General features: G+C 49.2%; 1 long non-coding RNA gene across 5 annotated transcripts in view; it reads left to right on the top strand.

The window, feature by feature from the left end:
* Positions 1 to 15,473, top strand: part of LOC125338196 — a 95,072-nt gene that overhangs the window by 18,036 nt on the left and 61,563 nt on the right. Inside the window, exon 1 of one of the 5 annotated variants that reach the window (XR_007208222.1) lies at positions 5,590 to 5,761. The exons of 3 other annotated variants lie outside the window; for them this stretch is intronic. This is a non-coding gene — a long non-coding RNA (uncharacterized LOC125338196). Of the gene's footprint in view, positions 1 to 5,589; positions 5,762 to 14,625; positions 14,816 to 15,473 lie in introns of those variants that run through there. One more of the 5 variants, XR_007208221.1, reaches the window with a different exon arrangement.

Genomic DNA, 15,473 nt, shown 5'->3' on the forward strand with positions numbered 1-15,473 from the left:
ACACTGGCAGCCAGAGGCTTTGTTTAAAACACATCCATCATTATCACTGTAATGTATTATTATTATTGTAACTTATTCATTCATATAGCATTTTTCTCACAACAACCCAGGAATCAAAGTGGTTTACACTCTTGCTGTCTGAAAGCAATCTGAAAGGAGAAATTAAGGGCGGGGGGAGTGTTAAAAATACCTAAATAAATCTGTGAAACTGGCTTCAGGTTCACAGTGAAAATTCCAGGTCTAAGTAGGAAGGCAGTAAAATAATGGTGAGGAGCTGTGGGTAGCTGGGAAAGAAATTTTGTTGTGTAACAAGATATGAAAGAATTGAGAAGAGACTTTGCCTTGTCTGTGCCTCGAAGGATGTTCTCCAGGTAGCTGTGCGTGATTCACAATAGCTCAGCTCTGAAACAGGAATCCAGATCTTGCTTCAGCACGGGGACATCTGGGAGTTCAGGTAGAGATTTATGGCATAATTAATAAGGATGGAGGCTGATGCAGAATTCCAGTGATACTCACGTTTTAGGTCCAGGTTTCTTTGCAGCTATATAAAAAAAAAAAAAAACCCCACCCAAAACCCAGAAAAAAACAACCCCACAACCCCAAAACCAAGAGACACAAATAAATGTGAAAAGGGGACTTGATTCTGTGTGGGGTCAGCTGGGAAAGAGAGGCAGTGAAACCCAAATGAAACCATAATTATTAACTCCAATCTTTTCCAAAGATTACAACCACCTCATATCTGCATCACTCCAACCAAGCACAGCAAAAGGGTTGTGTGACATCTTGATTTTAGAGCTCTCCAGACTGGAGAACCCTGAAGCCTGCAATAATTCATTGTTTTCCCCTCCTTAATTTCCTTCCCTGCTCTGAACGTGCCCTGTGTATTTCTTGCTCAAGGTTCAGCTCAAGGTGATTCTGTTTGTGCAGCTTTTCTGTGCAGCCTCCTCCCTTTTTTAATTTTAATGCAGCATTTTGAGTTTGTCTCCTGCAAAGCTCGCTGTCTGCTTTGTGGAGTAGCAGGAAGGCAGGAAAAGATATGACTAAGGAAGATTATGATATCATTCTGGTTAAGTGCAAATGCATTTTAAAAGATGCTTTGGCTTCTTACCAAGAGGAAGTGACAGATGATCTTTGGCAATTTTATTAATGCATCTTTTCTCTGTTGTTCTGCATATCTCCATTATTTTCTAGAAGCAGACAAGGACCAGCATTAATTTTCTAAATCTTTGCTGTCTTCTCTCGAAAAGCCTTGTATAGATATGGAAAACTCCATCCTAGATCTGAATTTTTTTTTTTCCTTTATGTATATAAGTGAAATCCTTATTTGAATATCTGCCCACCGGTTATTTTATATCATCATTTGCATAGTTCAGCTTCCTCCTGACTCCTCAGCAAGATTTAAATATAACAGCCACCATCCCAGCGTGTATTAACAGGTCTGGGAGTTCACCTGGATGTCTTCAGAGAGCTGTCACATTCCCACCTGGAAAATAGGGAAAAGAGGCACAGTGGCCAAGAATTTCCTGGACAACTTCCTAAGCAATGCTTCCAGCCAAAGAGCAGCTCCTCTGTCACTGCCACCTCTCTGATGTCACCTCTTAGGGTGACCTCCAACGTGACCAGGAGTGGCTGCTCTGTGAAATCTCTTTATTTGGGTACTTTCTTGCTCCAAACCAAGGGTTTTATCCTTCTTTTCTGCCCTGACTTCCTTCCATCATGAGTCCAGCGCCTTTTCCAGTGGGATTATTTAATTCTAGCGTGAAAGGTATGGCTATAAAAGCAGGTGTCCATCTGTCCAGTGATGCAGAATGAGCCCGAGTGTCCTGTTCCGAAGGCTACGTGGTGTTTTTGCCACAGGAACAGACAAGGGGCTAATTACAGTATCAGGGAAATGCTGCGAGAGACGAGTCAAATACAAAATATTCAATTCATTTAATATTCCTGATGAATAGGCAAATTACTCTAATCACATTAGTTATTCTATTCATTTATTAGCTAAGAGTGATTAGTAGTGAATAGCTGTAAGAGGATCTTCCAGGTGCAAAAATTAGGCATCTATAGTTTCATGATGTTTATTTTCAGCGGAAGATAATTGTCTCTTTAGCTCCTCTCAGACACACACACACACTGCCACACACAGCCCCGCTCCCTTTTGTCCAGGCACGGGGGAAAAGGTAGGAAAAAACCCACACAGGTGTGCAGAGATAAGGCCAATTCCCTGCAGAATTTAACAGGATTTATTTCAAAACAGTTGGGAAGAGATTTCTCCAAGATTACGCCAAGTTAATGCAGGGGGATTTGGATGGCGGTTCCCACGGAGCACTCAGATAATGCCATTTTAAGCACCAGGCTCTGCTTCGTTCATGCTTGATTTGATTGTGCTGGAGAGTGGGAGCTTGGCTTGATCTGCAGCACAAATGGAGCCCGGGTCCCTCGAGTGACAGTGGTGCTGCTGCCCTGCTCCAGCGGCTGCTCTCGCCAGGCCCCAGGTTCCTGCTGGTGTTGATCCCCATGGGATAAGTGCAGATAGGCTGGTTTGGGTTGGAAGAGATGGAAAAGTCCATCTAATTCTACTCCCTGCCCTGGGCAGGGACACCTTCCACCATCCCAGGCTGCTCCAAGCCCCAATGTCCAACCTGGCCTTGGACACTTCCAGGGGCAGCCACAGCTGCTCTGGGCGCCCTGTGCCAGGGCCTTGCTACTCTCACAGCCAGGAATTCCTTCCCAATATCCCACCTAACCCTGTGGTGATTAATTTACAAATAAGCCGTAGTTTTTCCTTTGTTGGCGTGCACAGATGACTCCAAAACATGAGGGAAAAACCCAAAACTGACTGGAATTCTGCCTGGGATCATTTATAGGAGTCCCAGCAAAATGTAAGGAAAAGGCATCAATGTGGTTGCCCAGTTCTTCCTGGGATGGGAAATTAAGGACCAGCAGACACATCCCGTGGGGGAGAGGTAACAGGGTAGCTGGGAAAAGCGGGGGGATTGGATCCTAGAATCCCAGAGTGTTTTGGATTGGAAGGGACTTTAAAGATCATCCACTTCCATCCCCTGCCATGGGCAGGGACACCTTCCACTCCCCCAGGTTGCTCCAAGCCCCACCCAAGATGCCTTTGGACACTTCCAGGGATGGAGCAGCTTCCCTGGGGAGGGTTAGAGTGGGGGCAGGTGAAAGGGAATTTCTGCATCCTTAAACTTTGGCTCTCGTGCTGCCTCACCCCTCACTTCACACCTCGTGACTTGATGGATCCCACCAGGGCTCTGCACCAGTTTGTCTGCAGGCACTAAAGTGCAGGCTGGAGAGCTGGGATTGCAAGGCAGGCATTTCCCTGATTTCCCCGAGTAGGAAATCGATGGGCAGCAGCACTTGGAGAGCGAATTGACAGCAGTATTTACTCCTCGATCACACACGGCGCTGCCGGGGCGCCTTAATTCAATGTTCTCAGGCACTTTCAGGATGTTATGCTAAGCAAAGGCTGAGCTGTCATTACATTTTTATGAAGTCAATGCAGTTTCTAACAGCTCAGAAAAAAGAATTTACAAGAATTGATCAAATATCTCATTTTTCTAAGGGAATCTGCTCCTCTGGATTTCCCTGAGCTGTCAGCTCGCATTGATATGATCTGATTGATGCTGTTTGCCACATTAAGAAACGTTGGGAGCTAATCTGTTTTAATCCCATTCTCTGTTTTTAATATAATACTCTTGAAGGTAACTGAAGGTTATTACTTATTTTAAATAGCTTAAATATTTGTGTCAAAACATTGTCCTCAAAGGTTCAAATCCAGCCTTTGCCACACGGCTTGAGGGAGGAGAAAAAAAAAAAAAAAGAAAACCCCCAAAGCACCAATGTTGAGACCATTTGGAATGATCTAATCCATGCTCCAAATCCCTTTGTTCTCCTGTTCCCTTGCAGTGCTGGAGAGTTTGAGCTGAATGCCGTTTATTGGGTGGTTGGAGGGGGTGCTGGCTGCTAAGGAGTTTCTTCTCTGGGCTCTTTGGGGAGGCTGCATTTTTCCAGCTCCCAGTTTGCTCCCAGTTTGGATGAAAGCTGCCATATCACAGGGAATTTCCTTATGGAAAAAAACCTGAGAATCCACAGGGAAAACTGGTACCTTTATTGCTGGGGGAGAAAGCTGTGCTTTTCCAGGACTTTCAAACCAGTATTTGGGGGGATGGATAAAAAAAAGCAAAAAGGAGTCCTGGGGTAATGAGAGTTGTACATTATCTTTGAGGAATCATTTATCTCTATGCCAGTTGTTTAGCTGGGTTTGCCAAGCTTGAAAATTTAGATTTATTGGTGCCAACAACAGGAATGGAAGCATTTAATGGGCTTGTGCTTTATGGAGGTGACGAGGAAAAGCAACAGAAAGTCGGGAGGTGGCTGGGATTGTGCATCCCTGGCTTTTTTTTGGGTTGCTCTCTTAGGAATAAATTCAGACTGCTTGAAGGAAAAGACCATTTTTAAGAAGAGAGATGTATGCTACTGGACATGTTGTGGGCAAAACAGATTAACTCCAGCATTTCATTGATGTCAGGACTCAAACTGCTGACATTTGAACTTTGAGTTGCACCTTTCCCTGGCTGACCTGTGCTGTGGTCACTCAGCATCTCCTCCTTGCCGGCTGTGCCGGGATGAGGCTCCTCTCCCATTTCCAAAGGTTCTGGCTGGGGGCCCCCAGAGCACCCCCACATTTGCTGGTGCTTGTGTTTCGCTGGGGCTGCTGTTGTTTACCCCACACGCTCAAACAGGGCTCGCACTGGCTTCGCAGGAGCAGATGTGAAGCACAATCTTGGACGCCTTCCCAGCCCTCGCTCCGAGCGTCCAAGTGCTCAGTATTTCCTGCACGAAGCCAGTCTAGTCTGACACAATGCCAGCTGCACGGAATGTGCTCTCCCAGTGAATGCTCAGTGTCTGGGTGGCTCGGGGCTCGCACACAGAACCACCGTTTCCACCTTTTTACCCCTTTTCCACCCCGTTTCCTTCCCGAACCTTCAGTGGTGCCGCGGTGCTGCTGCTGCTCTCACAGGGAGCATCTCCGAGCAGCAGCGTTGGGTGAAATGAGGGGTTTGTGTCCAAAATCTCCCCGTGCACCTGCTGCTGTTGCTGCACATCCTGGAGCAGCTGCCACTGGGCCCGTGCTGACCCAGCCAGCCCCTGGCAGTGGCTTTTTGGGCTGAGCTGTCCCCGTGGAGGCACAACGTGTGGTCCAAAAAAAGGGATTTTTCACCTGCTTCTGATTAAGTCTTCAGCTTCAGAGCGAACAGCTCCATGTGCACTTATGGTTTATGTAGATCAAGGAAAGTGGTGAGCACTGAGTCCCTCCCTGCCAAGTTTTCCCCTCGCTGTAGCACAGAGTCCACTTAAGAGCTACAATCTGGTTGCTTCATTTGCTTTCAAATTCGCCTCCCATTTGTTCCTCCAAGACATTTGGGTAAGTGGCAGCATCTGTCTTGTGTTTGTGTTATTCACACTGAATTTCCAAATGGACATTTCAAATGGGTGCAAGATGCTGCTCTGGCTTGGAAATCAGACTTCTCCAGGCTGTGCTTGACTTATTAGATGTAAAACAGGCTGGGGTTGGATGTGGGGCTGGATGGAGACCTCCAGAGCAGCGCTGGAGCCCGAGCAAGGAGCGTTTTCCCCTCTAAATCTCCATCAGCCCGGCTGCAGAAGGGCCACCCCGTGAAAGGTCACCTGTCTGGATAACGGGAGGTGTTCAACCCCGACGGCTTGGCCAGCTCTCAGCCCCCAGGTGAGCCGCATTCCGCTGGCCCAGGGGCCCTCTAGTGGCATTCCCGGCTGGATCTGCTCTGCCTGGCTCCTCCCTGGGTGGGCAATGTCCCTGCTGCGGGTGCAAGGGTGACCTGGCACCAGCTGGCCCTAGAGCAGGGCGCCCATCGCTGTCTGCATCCTCCCCCGGGACCTTTCAGCAGAGCCAAAGCCTAAATTGGGTTGTGAAAAAGGCTGGAACCACCATGTCGGGCTTCTTCACTTAATAATTTCTACTATTTCCCCTTTATTTCCCTTTTTATTTCATTCTTCAGCTTTTTTCCATCATACCTTTCTGCAGTCCCAGGCCCTCTTTTCAGTCTGTTTGTAGATAAATCTCCCTTCATCCATCCCCTTTCCCCTTAATCAATTTTTGGAGGTGTCAGAGAAATGGTTCAGATGTTCCCAGCAGCAAATAGAAGCTTTAAGTCGTTCCCTGATGGTTCTACTCCTTATCCCTTTCATTTACAGTGGGGGGGTAATACAGATAATTGCAGATCCTGTACATCTCAAACTGTTTGTGGTGATAGTTGCAATTATCCAAAATAATTGGCAGAAAGATCTGTGGACTTAATGTGCCGGGCTAAATTAATACTCTTAAATGCTAGAATTTTACCAGCCTGTGTTTGTGCCGTTGCTCGTGCTGGATCTCCTAAAATGGGCTAAATTGGCCATGCTGGCCATGAGGAGGCATCAAAAGGTTTCTGGTGTCGTTTTAGATTGGAGTTTGTCTGAGCAGCCATTAGGGAGGGCAGGGAGGAATATCACTTGCACCCACAGGAATCTGGCTTTTTTCTCAACTCATCCCTCAAAGAGTTTAAATAGAGGCAAAATTTTCATGTGCAGAGCCATGCCCAGGTTGCCCAGCCCGAGCTCACAGGAAGCCAATCCTCAGCAGTGTTCCTCCTCCAGTCTGCAAGTCCAACCCTCTTCTGGTTCCTCGGTCTCCATGGGAGGTGTGGACCAGCAGGAGCTCATTTCTGGGAGTTTCAGGGAGAGGAAAACATCTGGAATTCCTGGGTAGGGCATTCCCCTTCCCTGGAGGAGCAGAGCTGCCCCACTGCTGAACCCCATCGCTGGCCCCAACAACGAGTGAGAAACGTTCCTTTGGGGAGTTGTAAGATACTGAATTCGGGATCGGAGTCAGCCAGGGTTAAATCTTTGTGAAAATCTGAGTTGTAAGGGGTGTGCCTGGGCACTCTTCAGATGGAGCCAGTCAAAACCTCCAGGAAAGGGAGCTGGGAAGGGGCTGGGGGTGCAGACAGAGCTGGTGCTTCGCCCACAGCCGTGCAGGCAGCTCAGAAAACAGACCCAGGCTTGGCTTTGCCAAGAGACCTCACTCCCCCAGCAGCCAGACTGTGGGGAGAAAGACATTGGGAGTGAAGGACTGACAGAGACTGACAGAAGCTTAGCACCCTGCTGGATCCAGCTTTTGGAAAGGGGCGATGAAAGACAAAATCCTCGGCGCTGCGATGGCAGCGCCGTCCCTGGTGCAGCCCTTTGTCTGCGAGATGCCAGGCAAGGCTGTGCCAAGGTGCTTTTCCCTGACCATCTGCCTCATGAGCCCACATGCCAGGCTTGATGCAATCCAAAGCCTGATAGCACACAGGCCTGCTGGTTTATGAGGATCCATTTCGCAATTAAAACAAATATTTAGGATTTCTTCTAAATGAAGGGGCCAAGTCCTCGCGAGGGAAGTCTGGCGGGTCTGAGGCTTCCCTTTCTCTCCTGACAGAGGCAAATTGCACTGAGATTCCAGTCCAGAGGTCGTCTGTGTCATTTCAAAACTGTGCTGGACTTAAATAGAAAGAACTACAGAAACTAGAAGTGCAGATGGAGAGGGCACTGACTGGGTGGAAGGCACATCGTCTCCCTTCTGCTTGGCTTGGATCTGCAGCGATAGGCAAGGCAGGAAAGGTGGAGGTCACCCTGTTATCAGGGAGGCTGATTTTGGCTTCACTTCTCCTTTACAATGTCCCACAGGGGCACCTGGGGGGAAAACTCCATCCTGGCTCAGCCTGGGCCACTTTCCTGAGCTTCCAGGGGCAGGATTTCTTGCAACAAGGCTTGATGTTTCCTGAGCTTCCTCCTAGTGCTCCCACCATGTTAAACAAATGCATATGCTTCCTGCAGATCCTTGGCAGTGCTCTGAATCAATCCTACATGGAAATGAGGAGGTCTGGCATGCCACTGTGCAATCCAATGGTCTCACACCCCAACAGAGCTCAGCTGCAGGTCATATGTTCCCCTCTGAACCACATTTTCTGATGAAAACCTTCTTGGCTGCAGCCTCAGAACCAGCTTGAGTGAAGGCAACAAGGCAGAGGAAGTGCCTTGGCCAGGATGGAATGACAAGCTGGGAGCAGAGCTGGGACCAGAGCGGGGTCTAATGACTCTCCTGGGTCTTTGTGGCCGTGGTTGACAGGCACAGGGGGAATTCAAACCCATCCATGCACACCTTCAGCCACTCATACCTGTCTGAGGGGCAGAGAGAGGGACAAAAATGAACTCCTCTGTGCAGGGATAATCCTTGGGCTCGTGGAAGAACCTCCAGGGTGTCAGACTTCGCCCATCCTGTGTCCAACACCCGGTGTTAGGTGCTACCCACTCCCAGTTTTTAAGCTGTGCTGTAAAAAGGAGCGTGGGACCTCGTTTTTTTCCCTGCTGGCGGGGTTCTGGCCGTCATTCCCTGTGGATGGTTCCTAGACACACATTCCTTTGTTTAGGAAGACCCTGTATCATGTTGACACAGCAGCATGTGGCACTGGAAAAGGAAATAGAAAAGGCTTTTGAACACAAACTGGGCTGGTGCTGCAAGAATGCAGGGTGTGAAAGGGCATCCAATACTAGGGAACAGTTTTCGGTTGGAGCTGAAAACTCAGATTTCCATCTTTGCTTCCTGCGTTTTCCCATTTGTAGGGAATTTAGCAGAGTGGGCAGGTTCAGTATTAGTGCAGTGGGTAAATCCCAGCAGGACTCTCTGTGGGTGCTGGGGGGGCAAGGAAACGCTGTGGAAGCTCTCTGGGTTCTTTGCCCTGTTCTTGCACCGTGGTGCAGCAACTCCCACTCCCCAGGCCTCAGTTTCTCCTCTGGGAATATTAATGCTTATTGGTAAAGTGCTTTCAGGGCTTGTCCATGAATTTTTAAAACACAACAGAATTGCCAAAAAAGAAAACAAAACAAAAAAATTTGCTGTTGGGTTCCAAGTCAATAATTTGCCACCCTCCAAGGACCATGTCCTCAATCAAAACACATCTGTCGCAGCCAGCGAGGCTCCAGCAGTTTGTAACACCTGTGTCAGAAGTTATTCAGAGCTGTTCCATGGATTTCTGTCTCCCAGGTTGTTTCCTGATGGATATCCCATGAAATATTCCTCTTGAGGGCCTTGCACATCCAGGGATCTTCCCTGGGATTCCCAAGCATGGATTTAATTCCTCATCTTGCTGAGAACTCTCTGTGGGGCTGTGCTGGCTTTCCCCAGGGAAAGTAGGGACATTTTATATCATCTGAGAAGTCCTTTTAGACAAACAGAGTGTAAAAGAGCCTTTCAGGGCACGAGAACTGAGTTTAATCTCTCTGTGCCTCAGATAAATAGGAATAACCGATCTTTTTCATGTGGCTTTGCTGGTTCAGGTTATAAGAATTTTTAGGATGGGCACTTAGGCCTTCTCCAAACCTTGTGGGGTGCCTGGCAGGGCTGTACCCCATTCCAGCCCGGGTGGGATGGCAGGACAGGGTGCAGAATTCAGCCCCCAGGTCTCTCTCTCTCTGCGTTTGGCCTCTCCGTCCCGATTTGTTTATCTCTCAGGGGCCTTTCTGTTTTCAATTCCATTGTTCTTCACCTGGGAATTTCAGGCTATTATTTAATTTCCTTCCAGCTTTCAGCCCTTCCCCCGTGCCTCCCAGGTCTCCCTGGCCAGCCCAAGCCCCTCTGTGCAGGGAGTTTTTACTTTTCTGCCCCTCTGTGCGAGTCAGTTTTCGTTGGCTCCGGCAGCATCTCCTCTTGTCAAGGCATTATCCAGTGGGGAGCCTGATTATTTGGATTCCTTCAGCTTCCCCTTTTAATATATCTCCTCTGTGTCCTGCAGCCTGACCCCTGCCAAAGGACCTGCCACGAGGGTTGTTTCTCCCAGTCTGGAGCCCTCCCCCAGCTTCCCTTTCATCTGTGTTTTCTGAGAGCTCTGTGCTTCAGGCAGCAAAGTCAGAGCAGGGTTTGGGGCCTCTGGGTCCAGCGCTGGATCCCTCCCCCATCACCTGAGAAAAGGCAAAAACCCCTTCCAGGGCCAGCCTTGGAGGGGGGTGGGGAATGGCTGAGCCCAGAGAGGGAAAGGAAACCATTTAATCCCTTTTTTTTTGACTTTGCAGCATGGCTCCTGGAGGAGTGTAGGCGCTCTGGGGCAGACCCTGTGCCGTGCTCTGCAGAGCGCTTTTAGGGCAGCACACCTGGGACTAGTGAGGAGGTCCCTAAAAATTAGGAAAGAGAGAGTGTTGCTGCCAGGGTGCTGCACTTGTGCCTCCAGTATGCCCAGTGGAACCAGTTTAAAACTGTCCATGGGGAGATCAGGGGGCCTCTCTCCAGGTTCAACACGAGGGAGAGATGCTGGCTGCTGTGATTTGATCCCCTCCCCTATGGAAACCTCCCCTCTGAAGAAGATAAACAGGATTTTTCCAGCCCCCTGCCAGCGTTTTATTTGTGAAATTGCTGGAGAAGGAGGAGACCTGTGGAGGTCTCCAAGCTAGACCCCAAAATCATAAAATATTTCTAGAAAATACTTCGCCAAGGTGCTGTTGAGCAGGAAAACAGAGAGGGAAGGATGGAAAGAGGTATCAGCTGGCAGCTTTCGAGGGTTTCTCTGCAGAGAGAACAGTGTTCAGGTGGATGGCTCCCCATTTTTGGCTCAGGTGAGGTGGAAGCCACACCCAGAGCAGGCTGTTTTCCCCATAGCACTGCTTCTTATTCTTAAAATATTCCCAACTATGCCTCAAAAACTGGTGTAAAACAATTTTTCAGTGTCCCACGGTGTTGTTGGATCCTCCTTTAGCTCCCACCTCTGGTCCCTCTCAGTGCAGCATGGATGCAGAGATGGATGATTGGATCTCAGGAGATCGTGTGTGTGTGGTCCAGGGCCTGCAGCTTGGTGTGGGTGCTGAGAGTGGTTTTTCCCTTCATTCAGCCTTCCCAAGGAGAGGCAGCAAAGCCTTTGGAGTCATCCAGGAATGGCTGTGAGTTGTCACTGCCCGTCCCATTGATCACCCAGCACAACGTGACGCCTCGGCCAGGGAAATTCAGAGAGAAGCAGTTTTCTGTCAGCTCCAATTTACCAATAAGGCCTTTGAGAGCAGGGCTTGAAATGACTGTATTCTCCATGAAAACCTCTTTTAGGACATACAACAGGAGATTTTTCTTGGCCAAAAACTCCGTTTAAAGTATTTTCCTGCTTTTTCTACCACCATCCACCACCTGAGTCAAGAGTACCACCAGGTTTTGGCTCTTTTGAGAGTCAAGAGAGGGTCCTGAAATATTGTCCCTCACCTAGGGAGATGTCCCAGCACTCATCTGAGCCTGAGCATCTGAGCAGGCCCTTGCTGAGATGCAGATAAAATTTATTAATATTAAGCAGCAGCTCATCATTGACATTTTCAAGGGGAGATGCTAAGGTCAGGGCTATAGGAAATCTGAATCCATAGCTAAGGACAGTTGCAGCCAAAATTTTATAGATCCTTCCAAGTGCTGGATGCTGCCTGAATTGCTGAAGTTCATCCTGCTCAGAGGAAGTGGAGATTTGGGCTGAGCCTGCTGCAGTTACCAGGTTCCATGCCCCTGTTAAAATGCATTTATGTCATCCCCACTGTGTTCCATCCTCAGACATTTGGTTCCAGGAGTACAGCAGCTCTCTCCTAAGGTTTGGAGTAAACCCCGTGGCAAGTGATGTTACAGGAAGCAGAGATTTGACATCTGGGTCAGAACTGCAACGCGCTCTCTGCAGGTTTGAAACTCCCCTGATATCAACCTCACCCTTGGCAGTTCCCTGGGTGCTCCCAGGTGTAAATTGTCCTTCCTCTGGGCAGGCTCTGTGCTCCAGAGTGCAGTGGAGGAAAAAAAATCCCACCGGTTCATGTGTTAGGGGAAGGAGGAAAACAATTTCCTCTGTTGTTCTGTGAGGCGTCTGACTCAGGGCTTGCACTGTGGAATTTGTGGAGCTGTCTCCATCCTTATTAATCTCCTGTTCCTTTGGTTTACAGTGAGCCCTCCAGCAGGATGATTCAGCAAGGGAAGGGCAGGAGGGAAGAGAAGATGGGCTGAAGCCTCCACTGGTGCAAAAGGAACTCTGAATCCCTGGTTTGGGGAGGTTTCTGTCGTGTCCTGGCCCAGGGAAGAGCCCTGCAGTGGTTCTCTGCTAAGGCACAGAGCACAGATTAACTCAGAGCTCAAAACTCCTTATTTTCCTTGGCGTGGTGAGCAAGGAGAGCTTACATGGCAATCATCCATAATACATGACACAGGCAGAGAGACAGAAAGCAAACAAAACTGAGATCAAGTGCCCAGGAAACACAGCAGCCCAGGGCTCACGGGGCTGAGGGCAGCTCCTCTCTGCACCTTGCAGGGCAGGATTCCCAGGCAAGGTGCAGAAAACAGAACTGAATCCATCACCCTCCCAGCACCCATCTGCTGGAAGGAGTGGGGGAAATGGAAGACTGGATGCTGGGGGGGTCCAACCTGGAGAAAAGAAGGCTCTGGGGGTATTAGAGCCACTCCCAGCGCCTAAAGGGGCTCCAGGAGAGCTGGAGAGGGACTTGGGACAAGGCATGGAGGGACAGGATACGGGGAATGGCTTCCCAGTGCCAGAGGGCAGGGCTGGATGGGAGATTGGAAGGAAATTCTTTGCTGTGAGGGTGGGGAGGCCCTGGAACATGTTGACCAGAGAGTTGTGGACTTCCCATCCCTGGCAGTGTCCCAGGCCAGGCTAGACAGGGCTTGGAGCAGCCTGGGATAGCAGAAGGTGTCCCTGCCCATGGAAAGGGGGTTGGAACAGGATGATCTTTAATGTCCTTTCCAACCCAAACCATTCTGGGTTTCCAGGTCTAATTCAGGCTCCTGCAGTAGCTGTGGAGCACCTGGTTTGCTGCTGTGATCAATAAAGAGCTAAAACCTGTTACAAAAGTCAGCTTTGAGGCAGACTTGTGCTTTGGCCCTGTGGCAGAACTGTTTTGTCTCTGCAGTGGGAGGTATCTTAGGGATTGCAGGGCTCTGCCGTGGATTCAGCCACAGATCTCTGAGGGAAATTGGCTCTTCCTTAGTGCGTGGTCCTTCCTGACATTTTCAGCAGGATGGGGTTTGGGTGAGGATCTCTCTTCCCCATCTCTGTGTTTGGGTCTGGGTCAGTTCCTCAAGAAGCAACGAGAGACGCAGACCTGGCCAGCTCCACGTGCCCGGCAGTGACACCAGCTCTGAGTGTCCCCAGGGAGAAAGGTGGCTCTTCCTCAAGCAGCTAAAAGAAAACGCCAAAGTTTCTGCTGTAAAAATGAACTAAAAAATACTCTTGTCACTCTCTGATGGTCCTTAAGCTGTGAGGGGCGTGTGTGTCAAAAAACAAATTTGAGGAGAAACATAATCTTGAGTAGTCCTTAGCAAAACTAGGGAAAGTCAAAGTATTTCTTGAGCCTTCTTTGTTTAATCCTGACACGGTGATTTATTCCCCCCCTAACACATCCACCATCCCCCTCCACACACACACACACACACACACACACACACGTCCAACAGGGCAACTGCTCCAAATTTTATTGGAAAAATATAAAACGGCTTTGCATTCTTACCTTTATTTCAAGACCTCCTACAAGAAACAGGAAGGGTAAACATGAAAGATCTGTTTCCTTTAAATTGTGAGTGTGGGGGAGTTTTCCTGTAGTGAAAGGACTGTTTTGAAAAGCTCTAAATGCTTTTGAATTGAACACATAGGAGTAACGTACACACGGTTTGAATTTACAGTTCTGGGTCTCCTATCCCCCTCCATATGAATCCTATAAGTCAGACGTGTTGCTACAGTGATTCCCACCGGGAAAGTCTGGACCTAGACTAGGAACAGCTGTAGATCTACAATCCACCAAAGTCGGCTTCTGAAACAGATATGAATTATTGGTTCAGTCAGATAAATATGGCTTTGCCTTTCCCCCACAGGCAACCACATATGGCACTTGGAAAGAATTAAAACCTTTACCCTTGGCCAGGTCTGGTTAAATAATGGCTCTTTCTTATACTTTCCCCCTCTCTCCATTTCCTCTCATTCATTCTTCTTTTCATTTTCCTTTCATGATCTTTTTGGCACCGGCACCCAAAATGTCACCTCCTCAAAGTGACCCCGAATTTTCCAGTGTCACCTATGGGGCTGCGGGAGTGCGGGCGAGGCAGACGGGTGGGAAAACATGGAGCTGTTATTCAGCGGGGCTGGAGCTCTGAAAGGAGGAACAAAACCACCTTTCTGCTGCTCAGCATGGCTGTATTGAGTCCAGAAAAGCCTCAGAGGCTGCTGCTACACCGTCAGCCGAGCTCGGGCTTGTCCCAGAGCCCAAATTCACCCAGCACCCCACAGTGCTCGTGCAGGAGGGTGCTCTGCCCCTTCTTGGGGTCCCCTCCTCTGCCAGAGTGATTTTTATGTGTTGAGCAGCTCTAACAGTGAGGAACAATGGTCTGAGGGTGAGGCATCACGGGGAGATGAAGGATGTGAGGGTGCCTCCACCCTCCCAGCCTCTTCTCCCCATTCCCAGCTCCCTGTGCTGCTTCTGCCCCTCCAAACCCAGGGCACACAGGTGCAGAGCAGCATCCCTCAGATGAGGATTCAACCTCACAGCCATTAAACGCTCTCACCTGCCTCTCATGGGCTCCCTGATCCCCCTCCTCTCCCTGTTCCTCTCTCCTACCCTCAGTCACTCCTCCAGCCTCACGAGCTGCCCTCCGGCCAAGCCCTCCACCAGATTCAGCGCAGTTCCCTTCCTCGAGCTACTTCACGGGCTTTAAAAATCGGGAATTAAGAAACCTGTAAGTTGCTGCTTTATCTCATTATCTCCTGTTTTGCATTTTAATGTGCCTGCTCTAAAAAAGCCCTCATTGATATTCCGGTTCGGCATGTGTTTGTTTGTGTCTCTTGGGAAAATTGGCTACAGATATTACTAAGTCAAAAACACACACAGGAGAGTTTGCTGCATATTTTCCTTTCCTTTTTTTCCTTCTTTGAAAGAAGATGGTATTTTCTTCACTTTCTTGAATAGCAACAGAGTGGAAATGGTGGGATTTGGAGGCAGCTCAGGATGTAGGATGTAATGCACTGATCTTGGGGTCTCCGGCTCTGTGTGTGAACTCCGGGGTTCTTCCTCCTCACCCTGCAAAAGGACCCTGCTTTGAAATGCCTGGCATCCTCCTACAGCTTCCCAGCCATGCAGCACCTCTTCCCAAATCCTCAAAGTCACAGGGACAACCCCAAAGGCCAAGCCTCGGGGCTCCAAGGCCAGTGTTGAACCAGAGGTGATCCCAAAGGCCGGTGTTTCCTGCCAGTCTGGGAGGGTGGCTCTGGCAGGAGTGTCCCACCACAGCCTGTGGGTTCCTAGGAATGTGCAGAGGAGCCTGGAAGGGCTGGGATGGTCTGTGGGTGGTTGGGGAAGAGGCCACGTGGGCAGAGGCAGGTGCATTCCAGCATTTC

The sequence above is a fragment of the Corvus hawaiiensis genome, chromosome 25 (genome assembly GCF_020740725.1).
Source record: "Corvus hawaiiensis isolate bCorHaw1 chromosome 25, bCorHaw1.pri.cur, whole genome shotgun sequence".
Taxonomy (NCBI): domain Eukaryota; kingdom Metazoa; phylum Chordata; class Aves; order Passeriformes; family Corvidae; genus Corvus; species Corvus hawaiiensis.